This window comes from Tamandua tetradactyla, chromosome 6, assembly GCF_023851605.1.
Source record: "Tamandua tetradactyla isolate mTamTet1 chromosome 6, mTamTet1.pri, whole genome shotgun sequence".
Classification (NCBI taxonomy): Eukaryota; Metazoa; Chordata; class Mammalia; order Pilosa; family Myrmecophagidae; genus Tamandua; species Tamandua tetradactyla.
The window spans coordinates 114,700,524-114,717,359 of record NC_135332.1 but is presented as its reverse complement, the minus strand read 5'-3'; the positions used below and the strand labels follow the sequence as shown (position 1 = coordinate 114,717,359).

The window sequence follows — 16,836 nt, the reverse complement described above, 5'->3', positions numbered from 1 at the left end:
GAAGTAGGAGAACAAATGCCAAAGTGAGAAAGAACAGCTCTTGTAGGCAAAAGCCTTTTAAGTACAAGGACGAGGGATAATATAGGAAGAGAAGCAGGAGACAAAGTCCTTACTTCTCCCCATAACTGCCTCATTGAAAAAAAAAGCTAATGTGGATCTGACTTAAATTTCAAAATGGAGAATATTCAGACAGTAAGATCCATGCAAAGACCATTGTCTGTCTCAGACATTGCTGTGAGACTTTGTTTCTTGCTCATTGGCCTGAATTCCGTGAAAATTACAGAGGACAGTTGCTGTAAATTGTAATTCTAAGAAACACAACCAACTCAAATTGGATAAATGCTAAATGCTCTTTCCACTGTCTCCAGATGGAGGGAAGCTCATGATTCTGAGGGAAAAAAAATTCCTCTGTTGATTAGCTAACCCTTCCCCCTTGAATTATAAAAGCTTCAGGAAAATTGTACATAGGAATCTGAAGGAAGACAGAACAAATCAATTAGAATTTTTTTTACTAGAAATGCAGTATAGAAAAATGATTAATATCACATTCCTGGAGCTAGGCTGGGTTTATTCAGTCACCCATTCATTTATTCAATAAATATCTACTGAGCAAACAGTCAGTGCCAGGCCCTGTACTAAGCACTGGGAATATAGTAGTGAAAAGAAAGATATGGGGCGGGCCACGGTGGCTCAGCAGGAAGAATGCTCGCCTGCCATGACAGAGGACCAGGGTTCGATTCCCAGTGCCTGCCCATGTTAAAAAAAAAAGTAAGATATGTAAGCTTCCCTTCACACGGCTTGCATTCTGGTAGAAGAGAGATGGACAGCAAACAAATGAGCATCATAGGTCTTATTAAAGATTCACAGAGGAGTTCCACTGCTTACTAGTTCTGTAACCTTGGTATAGTTACTAATCTCATTGACAAAACATGGTTAATCAGTACCTTACTCACAAGGATGTTCTGGGGATTCAATGTCTAACACACAGCAACACTTAATGAGGGTCAGCTAATATGATTCCTGAGAGCATGCAAGTGATTACACTGCCATCTAAGTTTAATGTTTTATGTACAGTTATATATAATTTGTTTATGTATAATTCATTTATATATACTGCTTCAAATAAACTTCCTTTCAGCTTTTTCTCTCCTTAGCAGAAATCCTTTGCACATCAATCCTGTGAGTAAAGACTTTTCCCTCTCAGCCATCTTTTTAGTCTATGTTGTGGAAATTTGGCTCCTTTTTCCCTTTTCTACAAAATTTTCCACTCCAAGACCTATTTATATCCCTCTTGACAAAGTACTTTCCATTTTTACCCTTTACTTTTCTCCTAAAGAGATAAAAATGCAATATTCAGATCTTATGAATCCCCAGGCCGAGTTGTTTGTGGAAATTTGAAGAACAGGAGAGTTTGGGAACGGGAGGTCAGGATGCCCTCATCTAGTCTGGAACAATAGTGCAAATGTGATACTCTGTGAGAGTGAGCTCACAGAAGAGCAGGGCAACATTCATTTATAGAAAGGAAATTGCACTCAGGATACCTGCTTTCTAGATCAGTGAAGAGATGGCTATCACACTAAAGTAAACCTCTTAAAAGTTAATTTTTATGTGTAAGTCAAGCTGTGCAGAATGACCCTGAGATGGAATTAAGTTTATGGGATGGGAACCAAGAAGTACATTTACAGCTGCTCAGACACATAAGAAAAGCTGCTTCCAGGTTTATAACAGGTGAAAAGAATTTCATCATCGCTGCCAGGGAGGCCAATAGGATGCAGTGGGAAATACCTGGGTTCCAATCATGGCCCTAGTACTTCCTAGCCATGACGGCTTGGACAAGTTAGTTAACCTTAGTTTTTTCATCACTAATAAAGTGGGGAAAATAATAATAACATCTACCTCATATACTATTGTGAGATTTAAAGGCAATAAATATTGTTAAGGCATCCTAGCACTAAACATTTATCAGATCTGAATATAAGATATTTTTCACCTTTGGAAAAAAGAAGGGAAAGAAGTGTGACTGGTTTGACAAACATTAGCACAAATTGCTACAGGAGTAAAAATACAAAGCCTTATAGAAAGATGATTTTTATAACATAGAGAAGAGGTGGAAAAGAGGAGTAAGCCTATTAATAGGACATTTTATAATGATGATGATGATGATGATGATGATGAGTGATAAATAATAGATAGACAATAGACAGATAGATAGATGCTAAAGGAAAAATAAAAAGGGATTAAATGGTACTTTAACCAAAGTAGAAGTTTAAATGAATAGAATATATTTAAAATGTAAATATTAGCTCAACAAATGCTATTTTCTTTTCCTTAGCAACATGTCTGGAAAAGGAAGGATTTGTAATTTTAAACACAAACAAGTTTTAATTATTTTTAATTTTTTTAAAAATTAAAATACAAAGAAGTTAGGCTTTTATAACAGTACTTGCATAATGTACAGTTTTTCAAAAACATGAGGACCAAGTGGCATAATGAAAAAAGCATGGATTTGGTATCAGAGGATCTGAGTTCAAGTCCAAACTGTCTTTTGCTAGTTGTATAATCTTAGAAAAACTATACCATTTCTGAGATTTGAGTGTTTGCATATAAGAAGGCAATAATAATGCCCATTTTATTTTACTTCATAAGATAGTCATAAGGAGTTAAATAAAATTACAGAATGCATATTAAAGTATTTTGAAAGCTGTAATGTGATCTATCTGTAAATGCTGGGTACCTAACTGGCTTGTTAATAATTTATATTTTAAGAAACTTTTGTCATGATTATTGATGATGACTTTTAATTACATTAAGAGTAAGTGACTTCTTAAACTCATACAAATGACTCCAAGTTCTTAAAACTGATAAATAATTCTCTTTACTATAAAAATGAGTACTTAGAATCAGAAGTTTTCATAAATCTAAAGAACAGTGCCTTTTCAGTGGAAGAAATTAAAAAAGAAAAAATTCAACAGAGAAATTAATCACATAAGTGATTAAAATTTTTGCACATACAAAATATAAAATAAAAGAAATACAACAAATATGACAAAGGGTTAATATACTTAATAAAGGCTTCATAATAATAGATGAACCAAACAATAAGAGCTCAATAGTGTTAGATTGGAACTCTGTATTTTATGCATTTTTTTTGTCAATGTACAACTTCTCTCATAAAAACAGTAAGAGTTCAAAGAAAAATAGGACAAGGACATGAGAACTTTACAAATAAATAAACTCATAAAAAATCAATCTATTTAAAAACATTTCTCCAGAGGGGAAATACAAATGCTAAAAAGCACATGAAAAGATGCTCAACATTACTAGCTATTAGGGAAGTGCAAATCAAAACCACAATGAGATATCATTTCATACCTAATAGAATGGCCACTATTTAAAAAAAAATACAACAGAAAACCACAACTGTTGGAGAGGTTGTGGATAAATACAAACACTCATCTATTGTTAGTGGGAATGTAACATGTATAGCTGCTGTGGAAGACAGTTCTGTAGTTCCTCGGAAAACTAAGTATAGAATTATCATATGATCCAGCAATCCCGTTATTAGGTATATACCCAGAAGAAATGAAAGCAGGGACTCGAACTGATATCAGCACACCTAAGTCCATAGTGACATTATTCACAGTTGCTAAAAGATGGAAGTGACCCAAAAGTCCATCAACCTATAAATGGATTAACAAAATGTGGCATATACACATGATGGAATGTTAGTTGTAAAAAGGAAAGAAGTCTTGACGCATGCAACTACCTGTATGAACCTTGAGGACATTATGTTGAATGAAATAAGTCAGACACAAAAGATTGTATGATCTCACTGTATATAACTCTAATGGGCAAACTCAAGAGTTAGCGTCTAGAATACAAGTTACCAAGACATAGATTGGGGTTAGGGAATGGGGAGTTAATGCTTAATTTTGTACAGATTTTCTATTCAGGCAGATGGTAAAGGTTTGGAAATGGATGGTGGTGATGGTAGCACATTATTGAAAGTGAAATCAACAGCATGAACTATATTGGTGAATGTGTCTAAAAGGTGAAACTTTAAGATGTATATGTTACTAGAATAAAAATTGAAGGATAAAACATAGGACTTAAAACACAGTGAACCCTGCTGTAGATGAAGGACTGTAGTTAATAGTACAAGTATATGAATGTTCTTCCATGAATTATAACAAGCATACAACACTAATACATGGTGTTAATAATAAGGAGGAAAAGAAAAAAACAAAAAGAAAAAGAAACAAATAATTGGGAGGTATATGGGAAAATAAAAACCCAATGTAAACTATTAGAAAACGGTTAATAATATTATTTTAATAATCTTTCATTAGTTGTAACAAATGTAACTATTGCTAAAAAATAGTACAATTATAAAAATGTGCTATCAACAATTGTCACAAGTGTTCCACACTAATGCAAGGAGGTGGTGGTGGGGTGGGGTATGGGAATTCTGTATTTTATGCATGATTGTTCTGTGAGCCCACAACTTCTCTAATAAAAAAATTAAATTAAAAAATCAATCTATTTAGTTATCAGTGAAATGAAAATTAAAGCAATAATGTGATATCATGTTTGGGTCTTCAAATTTATAAATAATAGCAAGTTGGCACAGTAAAACGGAACTTTCATACAGTGCTTTGGGAAAGTAAATCAGCAGAATCTTTTTAGAAAAATAGTTTTGATAAAATGTATCAAGAAGCTTAAAAGTAGTCAAATCCTTGGACCAGAAATTCCACCTCATAGCTAAGAGCTAGATCCTCAGGACCCCAGAAGTTCACAAGTATTAAAGTATGTGATGACAGCAAGAATAGCAGGCACTTGTTCAGTGCTTGTTGTTTTAGGTGCCTTATTTGTATTTTCCTGTTTAAGAAGTGCTATTATTTTCTTTAATCCAAATAAGAAACTGAGGCAGAGAATCATTAAGTAACTTACACAAGGTTTTTACACACACATTTGGTAAGGAAAGGAGGTAGGATTTGTGCTCAAGCAACTTAAACAACAAAGCCCACTCTTTTTTATTTAAAAGATAAACAGCAACAAGCATATGCAACAATAAATACCAAAGAAGTACCAGATGTCCATTTATTTTGTGTAAAAGTTATTACCGTGACTTTCACCAGGAAATTCCCCTTTCTTGGGGGAAAACAGATTGAATTTCTTTGCCAATGAAAGCAGTTTAATTCTTCTAAAAGATGGTAAGTGAAAATTGTTAGGGTAGTAATAGGTAGGGAAAGAAAAATAATTCATGTAAAAATCTTCAAATGGAAACTTGGACTTTATTCTCTGGACTATTAATGACCCAGTGGATAGCATAGTTCAGGATAATTTAACATTCATGGTTGTCATATACTCTACTCCCCTAAGTACCATTCTTTCCATCAGTCTTCCTTATATATTGATATATTCCAACCACTGGCCACCATAACCCCCAAACCTTGGAAGCTCTTACCCCATTCTCCATATGGCATCTCCACTACTGGCTTCCTCCTTATATATTCATAAACTACAGAAGGGAGACAAACCATATGTTATTACTGTGAACTAAGGGATGTATGAATTGTTGATTTCATAGTCAAATCATGCAACTAAAATTCAAGTTTACTTGGAATCTATTTTTTAAATCATATAAGCCTATTTGAAAACTTTTGATTAACCTTCATCTTCTTTGAAGATGGAAGACTCTCCCACAAACCAATGTGCAGTTTGAAACCCTTAAAAAGGTACCAAACTTGCTTAATTCTTTCAAAAACTGTCATGAAACTAAGGAAAAATTCCAAGCAGCCAAGTTGAAACAAAATCTTAATTTTACTTGCTAGACTGCTTCCATCTCACCTATTATAGAATGTCTTACATGTTGTCTGCACTCACATTTTATGACACTGTTAATAATGAAATTCTTGTGCAAAAATCATTACAAAAGTGCAACATGATTTTATTTATAAATAAGGTGTGCATTGGATTTAAGTGTATATTAAAAGAGAACCTAAATTTGAAATATAACACAGACATTTACTGTGTTAAAATGGAAATTTCAGTTTAAATGGAAATTCCAGATTAACTGTGAATTAGGCAGTTTTTATTTTACTTGCTTAAAACCTTTCCTTTCTTGGCACATTTTCATACATATTAAGAATTTGAAAAATCCCTCCTTTTTTTTTTCCAATAAATACATTCATAAGCAGTGCTGACATTTCTCTGGATTTTGCTTAAACTGCCAAGAGATTTTTGGCATTTGATAAGAAGTCTAATTGCAGTGCATGTGGATGCCAAGGAGTGAGCATCTCTACTTTAAAAGAAGTATCTATGACTGCTAAAGTGATGCACACAAAAATGTTACAGCTTAGACAAAAGGCTTGAAGAATAGTTCCAAGGTTTCACAATATAGCTAACTGACCTTTTCGGTGTGACAAAGCTTTCTGAGCTTTTCCTCTCATTCTTCTAATTAAATGAGGTAATGTATGTAAAACTCCTACACACAATAGTCTCTCATGTATTAATACTCATCTATCTCTAAGTGTCTGGGGACTGGGAGAAAGGAAGAGTGGGAAATTAAAAGAAGGACTAGATAATCTTGGGTCTTAATTTTTGGTAACCACAGTTCCATCCAGACTTAAGTTTTGGTTATATCTTACTGTTTTTTTCCCTGCCAATCAGTTTTCCAGGGACTAAGTTTTACAACTATTTATGAAAATGAGCAACAAAAATTGTATGTGTGTGCGCACGTGCATTTCAATCATGGAATAAATATTCCATCAAAGAGACTTTTATGTTCCACAGAGGCAGTTCTCAAATGACTTTCATGGTATCATGTTAAAAACCAGAACACAGTCCATTTTTACAGTAGATTTACTCAATCACAGTTACTAATCAGATTAGCACTGCTTTTATGTCCAACAAATTTTTAAAGTTGGGGGGATCATTACAGAAGTTACACATTATGAGCCTGTCGCCCACATTGTGGTTTACTTGTTAACCTTTTCTTAAAAACTTGATTTTCAAAAAACTGCTTCAGTGAATTATTTTTATTTTTAAACTATACATAGAATAGGCAAAATGTTAAAATTGATAGATCTAGGTATCTGGGGGAAAGTAGTAATGTTAGAGTTCTCTGTAGGGATTGTATTATTTCTATAACTATACTGTAAGTTTGAGAGTATTTCAAAATAAAGGGTTTGAAAAAAGTATAGGATACAAATATGTTTATTAATTTTGATGATATAATGGAGCATTTTTATACTAAAATGTCAGTCCTTTAACAACAACATATTAAACAAATAAGCTCCACTTTCATACAGAAAATATTTGAGACTAGTAGAGCAAAGATACCTGAAGAGTTTCTCAAATTAACTGTAAGAGAAAAAGATCTTCTCCATATAGGCAGTGGAAAGCCTGCAAAACCAACCAACCTGAGCTGTTACAATTCTTAAAGAAAGTAATGTACACCAATTTAAAAGACTTTGTTCGGGTAGAAGGCAAGTTTCTATTCCTCGGACTTTCTCATAATTTAAATACAAGAACTATTTAAACTACTTTGTCTGACTTAAATAAGGCTACACTGATGTCTTCCATCAAAAAACAAAAGATGAAATTTAAGTTAGCTAATAATGTCACTGGATGAAGGATGCTCACAAATGAAAAAGAAATGGTGGACAAAATCAAAAGAAAAGCAGTTTGATATGACTAATAATAGAAGCCAGAAAAACAGACCTTTTACAAAGCTTCTGACACACCATAAAACCAGTTAGCTCACATTTCATCTCCTGATTTCTATAGTCCACATTCTGGAACATATATATATAGAGAGAACCAGTCAAAACTTTTAAAGCCAGAGTTAAAATTCAGTATCTGAGAATTTGCTATACAGATGCCTTGATCCAACACAGTCAATATAGTTTTCCCTTCAAAAACAAAAATCCAAAATAAGCTGTAACAGAACCTCACTTGTAGCAACAAGCATTTATCCACTGAGGTCTCTGATTCTAATTTTTTCCTTATGAGTTAGTTTATTCAACAACATGCCCTGGTTTAAAATCAGTTATAAAATAAATTACCAATTTATATGATATCCAAAAAATTGAACTATTCTGAAGGAAGTATGGTTTGTTTTTAAAATCTGTATGTAGCAAACTCCATTTTCCAGTATGGTCATCATAGGGGAGGAGGAAAAGGAAGGACGCTGGATAGTTAATAGAGCATAGCCATAGATTACACAAATGAATGATCAATTTTCAAAGCCTTCCTAAGTACCCAGGTGTCTAGCAGGTTCCCCTATGGCTTATGTATTAAAACTCTAGAAGATAACAATGACATTCACAGGCATGGCTGGGCAACTTGTTTGAGAGACATGGAAGTGATTGGACCCCAGACAAAAGAAGCCGTTCAGGGTGGTCCCATGAAAGAACTATAGAAAACAGTGTCTCCAAGAGCTAAGAGAAAACTACTAAGGCAATCTTCAAGGAACTGTCCTTTTTACTAGAACATGAAAATAACTTTGCCTAGATAACATCTCAGGATTCTGCAAAAGAACTGTAAATATTAGAAAGTTTCTTTTATATACAAGAAAAATTTGAGGGAAGGAATAAAAGCAGAAAATAAATCTCCCAGGTAATGAGACTCAGAAAAGAATTCAGGCATACAAATTTATACCTGAGTAGGCAATTCAAAGAATTTAAGGAAAAGAAAATCTACCAAATCCAACCAAGAACTCCAGAGGAAAGAAGAAAGGTTATGGTTATGATCATTATGAAGGGGAGGAGGGGTGTGTCAGAAGGAAATGTGCTACAAGTTGCAACTTATCATTCACCAAATAACTCAAACAGAAGACAGAGAACTTCTTAAAAACTTCAAAGATCAGACTTTCACGTTTCAGAAAGACCACACAAAGAACCCCAAGAAACATGCTAAGAGTGGAACTTGACTTAGCATTAAATAAAATTTCTTGGTATTGAACCTTATTATGAGGGTTGAGAAAGCATAAAGATCTTACAGGACCTCTATGATGTCAATTATTAACATCACTAGTAATACAGCTAGTACTTGTTCTAATGAGTCCCTGCATCTGAGCTGTATTTCTCAGGAAGTACTGTCATTTAAACAGAACATACCAAAATCTAAGACCACACAGCACAATTCAAGAAGTTTATAAAATAATTTCTTCATGTAATCATAGATATTCACCAGACACGTTCCCTTCCTAATGTTTCTAGGGTATAAATGTCTGTCCATGGCTCGCGCATAGAATTTTCACAAGGGCAGGGGGGTAGGTGGCAGGGAGAGAGGGAAGGAGGAAATATACAGCTTCTGTTAGACTTAGTGCCGACTTCTCTTAGGTCCCTAGTATGTAAACAGTTGGCAGAAGAATATGATATTCTTAATGGAAGCCCTCCTACCCAAACCTATTCCTTGAACCTATCTGAGCTCCTAAGCAGTAGAAAGGTATTTTGTCCAATGTGGTAATGAGAAACTTGAGAATAGGATTATTCTCCCAGGACTAGGGAGACCTAAACAAGAAGGGCTTGCCCTGGATACAGAACAGAGCTATAAACCTAATGAAAAGAAAGGGATTTTGTCTACAGTGTGGACAGATGAGTAAAGGATATGGATTGGAAGTGAATATAATAGGGGGAATGGATGTTGTAGCAGATTGAGTAGATTGAAATACTAGTGATCAACGAAAGGGAGTGGTAAGAGGTATAGAAAAAAATAGGGGGAACAAAGGTTAAAATAGATTCAGTAGATGGAAATACTGGTGGTCAATGAGAGGGAGGGGTGGGAGGTGGTGTGTGTGAGTTTTTTCTTTTTTCTTTTTATTTCTTTTTCTGGAGTGTTGCAGGTTTTCTGAGGTTTGATCATGGTGGTGAATATGCTGCTGTGTGGTGATGTTGTGAGCCACTGATTGTACACCATGTGTGGAATGTTGTATGTCAAGAATGTTTGTGTTTGTGTGTTGTTTTGGCTTGTTAATTTAAAAAATAAAATTTTTTAAAAAAGAAAAGAATGGGAATCGTAGACATATGTCTTAACTTCTACTACAGAAAAATTTTAGATTGAAAACAATAATCTTATGCTTATGGTGCTGCTAAAAAAAACCTCATATTGTGCGGTTACTATGTGCCAGAAACTATGTTAACATTTTAAACAGGTAGTATTCTCTATACAATATTATATTTAAGCCAGACCACCACAAAAATATTGTGATCTTTTCTCATTAAAAATTATTCAAAAGATTACAAATTGCTTTGATAATATATTACAGTGATGCACAATTCCAAGGCAAGAAATTCTCGCTACAAATACTTAAATTTCAAGTTCTTCAAGAATAGAGATTTCACTTGTACTTGTGGCAAAAAGGTAATCTTCAGAGTGCCTGGTGACCTTCCTTCAGCAGCATCCCAATTCCTTTCTATCAACCCATGCCCATTTTGGTTAAGGACCCACGCACTGTAGTTCCCTTTATTCTCCACCCCTTACCATACCCCCATCAAAAACTCCTCTCAGGGGACAATCTGATAAATTCATCTCATTGAGATACAAAAATGAACAAAAATACTAAACATATTACCTTCTCTTGAGTATGAGAATCTTTTTCCAACAGCAATTTTCTATTACCAGAAATTCTACTTGCCTGCAGACTTTTTAACTACCATGAGAATTTGAGGTCCTATATACAAAAATTGTAGCTTCTTTCTATTAGAGATAAGGAGAAAAAGAAGGAACTCGTGGCTGGAGTAGAAAAGATAAATAGAGTAGATGAAAGAACAGCAGTGGAAACTTTTGCATTGACCTCTCCAGAGATAAAGGAAGCTAATGAAAAGTAACCTTGGGACTTGTAATTGTACTTCTATTTCTGTGAGAAGGGAGGAAGCTGAGCTATACAAAAAAAAAAAGCTGGTGGCATGTTTTTACATAAATTACAGGTGATCAGAGCCAAGCCTATATAGAATATTGTGTCGAGGACATATTTTAGGAAATAATATACTTAGTCATGCCAAATATTGATCAGTAGCAAAGTTTGATCAGTATCAGGTATCTAAGTTATACCGAATTCTGGGACCACAGTGGAACCCGGAGACTGGAGTCAACAATTCTGGATCAAAAAATTCAGAAAGGCATTTAGAGCACCAAACAAAAAAGAAATGTGTCATCTTCCATAAGTCAAACTGAACATTTTCTACATCTCCTTGAAACTAGCAACAGACACTGAAAATGATCTAAGCAAGCAATAATAAATGGACATTTATTATTAATATGATATTATTATTAACATCAAATGGATGAAATGCTACTATTCTTTTTTCTCATGTATTATGTTCATTGTTTTATTTGCTTGACTTTAAGATTATTTATGAGAATTTTCACAGGTTTCTAAGTACTTCAATCTCTCTTTTTTATATAATGTGATATTCTTTTACTATGAAGTTTCCTATCAAGGAGTGTTTCCAGAAGTTGGCCTGCCCCACTGGAGAGGGAGTCTTCTCTGTTTGCCTTTTCAGAGTATGTAAAGTCTTAAATCTTGGCTAGAGAGTAGGGAATAGAAGGAAACAAGTTATCAAATCATGTTTTCTGCTAAAACTTACCTTGCTGCTCAGAATCCAGCTTTCCCTGAGAATGCAGTGTTTATCTCATCATCTTGCAGTCATTGAGTTATAGTGAGTTGTTAATCTATATGTCCCTGCTGTCAGTATTTAAGCTTACACCTTTCTCCTTTCTTAATATCATACAATATACTCAATCAGTAAATTACATTTCTAAGTTTAAAAGGCAGATACAAGCAGAGTAATAGTTTGGGGAAGATTAGCAGGTGCAGATATAAAGAAAAGGCCATTACATCTTCTGTTTGTTATTACTAATGACCACAGAAATTCCTTCTCTTCCTAAATTATCTAAAACTATTTTGATAGTTTCCTTGAAAATTATAATCTTCTTCCACAAAAATTATAATGGAGGACCTATAATTAAACAACTAAAGCTGTCCTGATGAAATTTAGAGAGGTTAACAGGAAAATAAGATGCCTTTTAATCAAAATGTTGTTGCTTGGGTAAAATATTTAAAATATTATGCAATACAGTGAATTAAACTGATTTGTAATCAAGTTGATTGTATGTCAAAGGTGTTTCTATTTCCTACACAATGAAGTAATGAGTTTAAGCTACTAAATTAATTCATCCACAGCCCCCTTTAATAGATAAATCCTAACAATGTTCTTCCAAATATATACTTCCTAATAGAAGCTAGAACTTCCATAGACACCTCACTGGAAGAGACATGACAAGGATATGGGCTTACATGAGCCAGTCCTTCTCTCACTGAGAGCTGGCAGGCAAGAATATCATTCTCTACTTTCCCCCAAATGTCATACTGGAGCCTGACACCTGTTCCATTGTGAATAAGTATGGCCCTAGAAGAATGATTAATAGTTAGAGAATGTCAACATGTTTTTTAGATAAAGAAAGGGGAACAAGATCTTGGCAAACGTATTTTACATTTGCAAAGAGTGTCAAAGGATGCAAATACTTTTATATACATTATTTTATTTGAGTCTTAAAACAACCCTATGAAGTAGGTAAGACAAACAGCTATTATTTCTATTTTACATGATGAAATTGAGGCTCAGAGAGGTTAAGTGACTTGCTCAAAGTCATCAAATTGTTAAATGACAGTCAAACTTTGAACCCTTCATTAGATTCCAGAAACAATACTCTTTTCATGACTATTCAGAAAAGACTAAATACTAAAATTCCAGTGGACAGCTTTCTGGAAATACAGTCCAATCTCTCAAAGAAAGGATGGAAACTCTTGATGTATTAGTAGTATACCAAAAACTTCAAAGAGGTGTGATTCTCTTTTTCACAACTTTCGTAAGATATCACTAAATCTTTTCTTTCAAGGAAACAACAGAGAAACAGTGTTGCTATCTCAATTTTCAATCTCAGTGTGCAAAACTCTGATATATCTGCATGCATCTTATCAATAAGTCAGACACAAAGGGTAAGCTGGAGGGTCTAAAAGACAAACCAGGAAATCTGCTTCCATGCAGTGCTAAACAAACAGCTCAAGGGGGTGAGAGAGCAGATCCAAGCTGCTGTTCGTCATGCAGCCAGGTCTCTTTCTTCACAGCTTCCTGGTGTGTCTTTGCCTGTAAGCAGTGTTATGAAATGGTGTGATTTTAATCAGCTCTGACTGCACCTTGCTCTAAAGGTTTACTCAGAGTGGTCCTTAGAGGCACATTACCATTCGGCCCCATTCCAGGGAAGAAGTCTGTTCTTCATCAGCTTTAGAAAGACAGGAGTGCTTTTGTCTTACTGTTCCAGAGCTTAAAAAAAAGGACCTAAGACCTGGATGGACAGCCATGGAGTTGGCTTTGCCAAACTGTAACCACACTGTAAATAGGCCAGTGTGTAACCTAATTCTCTAATAATGACTTAGCAAAGGTATGTTAAAATGGCACAGTCTGTAAGACCACTCAACCCTCAGTTAAATTTCCCTGTAGCAATTGAGTACCAAAAAAAAGTTGCAGACCATCAAATGTATTCTCCATAGCCCAACACAAACGTTGTCTAATAATACCAATATGTATGGCCACCTGCACCTGTTCACCACCCCACCCCCAATTTCCTACATTTCTCCAGAATGCCGGAGGACCCTCAGATATATTCATTCATTCATTTAACAAATAGTGCGAGACACTAGTTATATGCTGATAAAAAATCACAGTTTAGGTGCTAGCTATGTTACAATAAATAAAAGTCATAATCTCCACCCTTGCAAAGATTATAGTTCAGGTAAGAGATAGTCAATAAACAGGTAAATGAGTAAATAACGTTGTGAATGTAATTAACACCACTGAGTGGTATACTTGAAAGTGGTTAAAAGGGGAGTTTTAGGTTGTATATATTTTGTCAGAACAAAAGTTTTTAAAAAAAAACAAAACAGATGTACAACATGAAGAGTGAGCCCTAATGTAAACTATGGACTATAGTTAATAGTATAATAAAATAATATTCTTTCATCAATTGTAACAAAGATACCATGCTAACACAAATGTTAATAATAGGGAAACTGTGTGGGTGGGGTGGTACGTGTATATGGGAACTCTATACTTACTGCATGATTTTTCTGTAAACCTACAACTTCTCTAGTAAAATATATATATATATATAATTTCAAGGTTAAAAAAAGGTGGTACAAAATTTTTAAAATCAGTCACTGTAATAGAATAGAACAGTGCCTGGATGGGGGTGATTATTTAGATAGGGTGACCAAGGAAGGCTGTTCTAAGAACTTAAGCTGGTACTTGAAGGATGAAAAAGATCTAGTCATGGAGAAATTGACAGGAAATTAAAAAAAACAAAACAAAAAACACTCCAGGCAAAGGACCTAAGCAAAAGTGCTAAGACATAAAAGCACATATTATTTTTAAAAGATGTAAGAATAAACCAGAGTTGACAGAGTATAAGCAAATGGAACACTGAGATTAGATAGGTAATCAAAAGGTAGAGCATGTACAACCTCATAGTTCATGGTACAAAGTTTGAATTGTGTTTATAAATTCAACGGGAAACCAGTGAAGTGTTTTAAACTGAAGACTAACATAAACCTTACATTCTTTTTTTTATCATTCACTCTCACTGGTATGTAGAAATGGATTGGAAGGAAGGAAGATAGGAAGAAAAAACACCAGTGTAATGCCACTGTTGTAGTTGATGTAAGAAATGACAGCGGCTTGACTGAGGTGATGGCAGTGGAGATAGATAAAGGTAGACTAATTCAAGATATATTTTGGAGACAGACTTCATAGTTCATACTAATGGATTAAATTTGGAGGTAGAGGGCAAAGAGGGAAGGAAGATTCACAGATGATTTCCATGTTTCTGACTTAAATGATGGTTCAATCAACTTAGAAGGGGAAGACTGAAGAAGAAGAGCAGGCTTCATCAGGGGTAGGGGAAATTCGGTTTGGCATATAATAATGTTGAAATGCCTATGAGGGTTTGGCCACAGTGGCTCAGCAGGCAAGAGTTCTTGCTTGCCATGCTGGAGACCTGAGTGCGATTCTCAATGCCTGCCCATGGGGAAAAAAAAAGAAAAGAAAAGAAATGCCAATGAAATATTCAAGAAGAGATAACAAGAAGGCAACTATATATGTAGGAGGACAATCTATGCCAAAGATACAAATTTGAAAATCATCAGCATAGAAATTTATACAGGGTAACGGGAATGAATAATATCATGTAGGGAAAAGTTATTCAGTGAGGAGAGAAAGTTACTAAGTCCAAGACCTAAGTAACTCCAACATTTAGAAGTCAAGTAGTTTATGCATTATATAGTTACCGCTTTTTAGTTTATGGTGTATCAGAGTGGCTAGAGGGAAGTACCTGAAACTACTGAATTGTGTTCTAGTAGCCTTGATTCTTGAAAACAATTGTATAACTATGTAGCTTTTACAATATAACCAAGTGATTGTAAAAACCTTGTGTCTATTGCTCCTTTAATCCAGGGTATGGACAGATGAGTAAAAAACACGGATAAAAAATAAATAATAGGGGGATATGGGGTAAAATAAATTGGGTAGATTGAAATAGTAGTGGTCAATGAGAGGGAGGGGAAAGGGGTATGGGATGTATGAGTTTTTTCTTTTTTCTTTTTATTTCCTTTTTTGGAGGGATATGAATGTTCTAAAAATGATCATAGTGATGAATACAAAACTACGTGATGATATCGTGAGCCATTGATTATATACTATGGATAGATTGTATGTGTGTGAAGATTTCTCAATAAAAATCTTTTTTTAAAAAAAAGATATCTAGGGGGACTTCCTGGAAGATGGCGGCTTAGTAAGACGCGCGGATCTTAGTTTCTTCTCCAGGACAGCTACTAGGGGAGTAGAAACGATACAGAAAGCGCCCAAAGCCACAACAGAGATAAAAAAGACAGCATACCCCATCCTGGAACGGCTGGCTGGCTGAGAGAAGCAGCTCGGGTGAGATCGCCGAGGCACGCGGGCCTCACCGGGAGGGGCGGCAAGCGGCCGGAGTTACTCCCTTCCCCCTTCCCGGGCCGGCTGGGAGAATTGGAGAGGTGGTCCCCTGAAACCAAGGCGGCTGGCGCCCACACCATGCACAACCCCCCGGACCAACTGAGAGAATTGGATCGGAAATCCCCAGGCCGTGGAGAATGGTGACGGGTGGGGGAGGCCCCTTCCAAACCCGTGAATCCCGGGGAACGTGTACTCTCTCGGGCGGGCCGCTGCCGCTGGTGCCCTCCCACCACGCTTGTCGCCCAGGGTCGACTAGGAAATTCGGATGGGCTCTTTCCTGGGCTGTGGCGACCAGCAACCCTCCCTGCGTTCGGACCCCGGGCAGGCTCAAGCCGCTTCGGCTAGCGAACCCCCCGGACGCCGAGAGTTTTCCAAAGTTTAAGGTCCCACAACACCTTTTACTGGTGGGACCCGCAGACAAACGTGTGCCACGAGCGCCACCTACTGGGCAGGATAAGAAAAACAGAACCCAGAGATTTCACAGAAAAATCTTCCAAACTTTTGGATCCAATACCCAGGGAAATCTGTCTAAATGCGCAGACGCCAACAGAAGATAATGGATCACGCTCAAATAATTGAAAATATGGCCCAGTCAAAGGAACAAACCAATAGTTCAAATGAGATACAGGAGCTGAGACAACTAATGCTAAATATACGAACAGAAATGGAAAACCTCTTCAAAAATGAAATCGATAAATTGAGGGAGGACATGAAGAAGACATGGGCTGAACATAAAGAAGAAATAGAAAAACTGAAAAAACAAATCACAGAACTTATGGAA

At 35.6% G+C, this 16,836-nt stretch overlaps 1 protein-coding gene across 9 annotated transcripts in view; it reads right to left on the bottom strand.

The window, feature by feature from the left end:
• The window catches only part of XKR9 (XK related 9), a 512,237-nt gene that overhangs the window by 391,582 nt on the left and 103,819 nt on the right, over positions 1 to 16,836 (bottom strand). The gene's annotated exons all lie outside the window — the stretch shown is intronic.